This window comes from Mizuhopecten yessoensis, unplaced genomic scaffold (assembly GCF_002113885.1).
Source record: "Mizuhopecten yessoensis strain PY_sf001 unplaced genomic scaffold, ASM211388v2 hete_36178042, whole genome shotgun sequence".
Lineage (NCBI taxonomy): Eukaryota > Metazoa > Mollusca > Bivalvia > Pectinida > Pectinidae > Mizuhopecten > Mizuhopecten yessoensis.
This window is the reverse complement of record NW_018485507.1, coordinates 1-5,593: the sequence shown is the minus strand read 5'-3', so window position 1 is coordinate 5,593 and position 5,593 is coordinate 1. Positions and strand designations below refer to the sequence as shown.

At 42.5% G+C, this 5,593-nt stretch overlaps 1 pseudogene; it reads left to right on the top strand.

Annotated features, from left to right (window-relative positions):
• Window positions 1-361: 361 nt before the first annotated feature.
• LOC110444820 lies at window positions 362-4,262 on the top strand (annotated as a pseudogene).
• The last annotated feature ends 1,331 nt before the right edge of the window (window positions 4,263-5,593 follow it).

The following is a 5,593-nucleotide window of genomic DNA, read 5'->3' as shown; positions in this document are numbered from 1 at the left end:
CCCCCCCCCCCCCCCCCCCCCCATCTCGCCAGGGGGGTAGACCTAGAACCCCGCTAGAAGGAACCCTGCTTTGTGTGGAATGCGATGGGGCATTTTATGTATAACCGTCCAAAGGTTAAGAAAGAATGAAGTTAGATTGAGCCACAAATAACTATAGTTCGTCTAATGTGGACAGCCAGAGTTTGGAATTTTGGTGAATGGACACTTTCTTGTACACCTAGGAAAGGTGTTTAATATATCTTGTAGAACAGTTTAAACCTGTACTTTCAGGGATGGAGACTGAGGAAATGCTCCTCTAACTTAAATTGACATTTAATTTTATTCGTTATGAGTGGGATGTAGTTTTGAGCTGGAACATTAGATAGCAGGTAACCTCCACGAGCATGTAGACACTTGGGATAGCATTGGAGTGAGTGGTGAGGTTTTGGATTGGAGAGTGAAAGGGATAGACTTTAGAAAGTATTTAATAATTTTTAAGGAAAATTTAAGGGGAATGCATATGATAGTGCATGCCCCGAGTCAATTTATCTACCCAATACCCCGTCATGTAAGGGGTATGAAAAGTTCGTAGCCGACTCTCTAATTGAAAGGTAAGGAAAGGGTCAATGTCTTTATGAGGAAAGATGGGGGAGGTAGAGCCACCATATTTAGTTATGCCTCTTACGGTTGAACCTCAAAACCCAGACTTTTTATAATATCGACTGTTGAACCGCGATAGTTGCGCTTTCTGACAACTTGCGAAACGATACACAGTATGTGGACCCCATACTTTGTCTTTATGTACCTGAGCACCCCTGGATGTAACATCCCGTTGTGCTTGTCGGGTGTTCTCGACCAATAAACGACTTCTACATTCTTTCGCCCTGTAATATGTGCGCACTGCAGATAAATTCCACTGTCCGAGGCCTCGGCCAAAATAGCTGTAGCGAGACGGTACAGAGCACGGACAGGCCCGCCTTTGTGATTGACATAGGCCATAGAAGATATGTTTTCGGTCAGTATTTGCCGTGTTTGTGTCTAAGTAATTTTCGGAAAGAATGGATTGCCATTAATATGACCAACAGAACCGAGACACGCGTTTGTTCCAATCGCCCGAGGTGATTTGTTTTCCGTACAGAGCGCCCCATCCAAGATGGGATGTGTCTGTTCGTATTTGTGCCTGAATCGGACGCGAACATATTTCGCGGGTGTTCCAGTGTTCAACGGCCTCAGCCCACCAGGACAGCTCCGCAATTACCGACGGATTAAAGGTCAGCTCGCTAGACAACGATGAACGTGTGGTAAGTAGGCGGTACACCTCGCGCAGCAGTAACTTACCTATACTGACAGCCCACATAGTAGATACACACTATCCTGCGATTTTTGCGAGGTGTCTGACAGTTATTGTGGGTTTCTTAAATGCACGTTTGATGTTACGTTTGATTTTGCTCACGCGCATGCGCAGTACATGAATGACTACCTTGTCCACAGAGCCATAAATAGTGTAACCAATAAAGTCAACTATATAGGAAGGAGTCAACTGAGATTTCTCATAGTTCACAGGAAAACCCAGGTCCTCCATCTTATCTGGGATGGACAAGCAGCTAATAAAATATCGTCTGCATAAACGGTATCTCTTATCACTAGGGATCGTAAAAAATGGATGATGTGACGAACGGTCTTGGCAAAAAAATAAGGGGAGCATGGAAGGCCAAAAGGTTAAACTTTCCACATGTAATATACAGATTTCCACTTAAAACCTAAATAATCTCTATCACGTTCACACACGGGGATGTGAAACAATCAATCTGTTATGTCTTTACTCACAAACTGATCACTACTGTGAATAATTTCTGATTCTATACGAATGTCCTTGTTCCTATGCTTAGGAGTGTCACAAAATGAGTCCAAATGACGTTAATCTGTTATTAGTCTTAACTTATTGTTTTTCTTGGGCACACAACCAATGGGACTAACACACACGGGTTTCTGCGTACATTGTTCAATGTAATCTTTCAGCAGTAGTCTATGCACCTCATTGTCAACATTTTTTTTGGTGTAAATGAAAGATCATGGTTGGGTCTATTCATGTCAAACGGAGTATGACATAATTAACGTGAACCGTAATGTACACTCGTGTCCCCGAGTCTGTGTTGAATGTACAATGTATCAAATGTCCGAGCCTGTCCTTGATGCCATACGATGTATCCAATGTACTTGTAAGTCTTTGCGGGGTGCAGTGTACATATGTTACTTTTGTATCGCACAATTTTGTCAATAAACAGTCTTCCTTGTCCGCAGTATTCTCACAGTTATAGTTGTTAGGCAGCTGGAGAAAAGTTCTCGTTCCATATGATTTAAACACGTCAGATTTGTGTTCGACCTATTATTATAGGAAAGGGTGTCGTCCTGAAGACTGTGTACGTCCCTGTCTCTTGGGTCGGGTCACCGTGGCCAGTGCTGCTGCCGAACGTAATGCCTCTAGGGATTCGGTGTTCAATCCGGAAGTGTTACGTTGTAGGGAACGAAGCAGTTTTGACGTAGTAGCGTCGTAATGGCCACTGACAACAATAGATGCGTATTCGTCCTGTAAGTACTTGAGCTGTGCGAAGCTGACTGTGAATAACTGCTCCAATTTTTCTTGAGTTATCACTTCACCGGGTTCTTTAGCGTCCAGAACAGCTGTCTCGGCGTATCGTCCACATTTTGAAATAACGTTGAATGCGGGCTGATCAGATAGTTGAACTTCTTGACGCGATTCGTGCAGTCGTATCTCAGCTGGTAATTGGTTTTTAGCTACACTGTCCTTTATAGCATTAAATCCGCCTTAGATATCAACACGGTTAATCCCGGCTGCACCTTGCACATTCTGCACACCTGTGGGACCGGGGGACACACGGCGAAAATTCAAGTCACTCGCGAACGGGTTGAAAGCCACGTGGTCGGCAGACGCTTGGTTTTGATTCAGCGATATGTTGGCCAATCTCTCCCCAAGACCGTCGAAACGTCTATTACCGGACGCAATGAAGTCCTCGAGTGTCTTCTCCATACACCTGGTGTAGTTTTAGATATTTACACCGACCAAAAATATCCAAATGTTGATTTTGCCGATCACCGCCACTGAAACGTCCTTGCTGGTGGAGTGTACAGCATTGAACTGAATCTGTGTGTGAAACGTCACTTTCATGTGACATATCTCACAAGTTTACTTGTTTACGTTGTCCACGTGACTACTTATTGTCATGATGAGACTATTTGAACCTCTGTATAGTTGACAAACCGTTTGTGTTAGATACACTTAAGGAGGTACCGCGGATTATTCAACCAAATTCTTTCATAAGTTCAGTTGACAACAAATCTTCGTATGATCGTATAAATCTTAACCCAGACTGCAGGACATATGCTGGGGTACAATTCGCGGGATGGCATATTTTATTTAACCCAGTACCATTTGGATTTAGAGCTAGCGCGTATGTTACCATACTACATGTTTGATAGCTACAGGCTACGCGACTCCATTCTTGAGAGACGAAGTGCTGATTTTCGCACCCTACAGAAATTTGCAGGAAAATGCATATCCCTGAAGCTACCAGTACAGGCAGCCAAGTTGTATGTATTGGAGGTAAATAGGGCTATAAGGTTGGCGTCGAAAAATAGTAAAATTTGTCAGGTTGATCGACGAACTCAAAACTGAGGTCGAGCATTAACAATTCCTGGATAGATGGGAAGGGAATATTCCATATAGAGATGAACACTACAGACGCTTCTTTGTTTGGCGGCTGCGGTGCTGTTGTAGACCACTCTGAAGCATTAGGCGATGCCTTTGGAAATGAAGATGCTCGTCCGATCCACTTAAGGTGGCACGCCTTATTTCAAACCATTTGTGTTGTGAATAAGGAGTCAGTTAATCACAGGGTTGATGTTAGAGTTGACAATCTGACAGTTGTAGCTGCATGGGAGGGCCAAGTTTACAAAGATGAAAAGCTTTGTAAGTTTGTAAAGAACATTTTTGAAGAGACACAAGAGCATAGCATTGGTCTGAAGCTTCAGTATATTCCTTCAGCAGAAAAGCTGATAGGGAATCTCACAGGTTTTCATTGAATGAGTGTATGTTGACACCGGATGCATGGAATATAGTTCAAAGGAAATGCGGTCTCCACCCGGTTGATCTGATGGCTCTAGACTCAAATGTTATGAAGGACGTATCAGGAAACTCATTGAAGCGCTATACAACTTGCCCTATGTTAGGTTCTAGTGGAGTAAACCTGTTCGCACAAAATATCGTCAGGAGGATGCACCATATTTGTTCCCACCCATTTTTCCTTATATCCTTAGCATTGAGATTCCTGGGTGAGCAGAAAGTTAGGTCATGCACTATTATCTTTCCAAACTAGACCCCTTACCATTGTGGAAGCCGTTCATGCAGTTCTGCTGTGTTAGGAGGATAGTGTTAGGACAGAAAGGGGAGGGCAACGATATTTTGGAACCTTACAAACATGGATTTTCTACCAGGACATTAGTGTCTGATCTGTGCGCAGCTAAAGTAGTATTTGGTGCCGTTTCAGAATCTACCTAGATACATACCGAGAATGTGGATACCAGCGGTCGTATCTACTGCCTGGTGTACCCCAATGACGAGGGTTTTATATACTGTCAATCAGGTGAGGAGATCCATCTTATATAGATAGGGTTCAAATTAGACTTTATTATCTTCAGGACAAAGTAGACAGTTCGGCTTAAATAATAAGAAATCTGTACTGGAGAGGGAATTTTAAGCTTTTATCGGACATATTCTCATAACTGCAACACCAGATGACGTATGCAAGTACCTTGTTTATAAAGATTCCAAAGGGAAAACTTCAGTGCATGATATCAATTGTCCTTTTGTTGGTATGACCAGTATCACATGTCATTGTCCAATGCCTTTAGCATTCGGAACTGTTTAAGATTTGATAGGGCAGTTGAAAACTATTTTTGTATCCTATGGTAGAGGAAATAGGTTAATGCGAGGGCAGGAAATCCTACATGTAGTCTTAAGATGAGGAATCGTGTTAAGGCTATCCAATTGGAACAAGCCCAGTCGAGAATTAAGGTGAAACAAGCCAAACCATTGTTGTTCTGATAAGCTTCGGAAAATAATTTAGTATATGGATAAACAAATAACAAAAGCACATTTGTAACCAACGAAATCCATATTGCTTAGAGACCGAGCCTTCTTAAAAATACTGTTTTTTTGTGAGGATCGAACTGTTGATCTGTGTTGTTGTACTACGCTGGAAATTTAGAAGATGGCCGACAACACCGGGAGTATCATTTCTCATACTGTTGGGTAGACATTGAGCGTTGGTGCGTAAAGAGGATCAGCTGGTTTGTCCTGTGGCTGGATTAGAGGGATATATCAGTCGTGCAGCTATTCTTCGTTATGGATATCAGTTTAGATATCTAGATCACACAAACATAATTATATTTTATTAGGCTGTTACAACATCAGCAATGTACAGTAGACTAAGCAATATTTAAAAACACTGGCATAGATGAGGGGGAAATAACCCATAGTATAAGAGATGGTTGCTCAGTTTTGATGGCAGTGTCCGGGAGTGGGACCCCAAAGGCA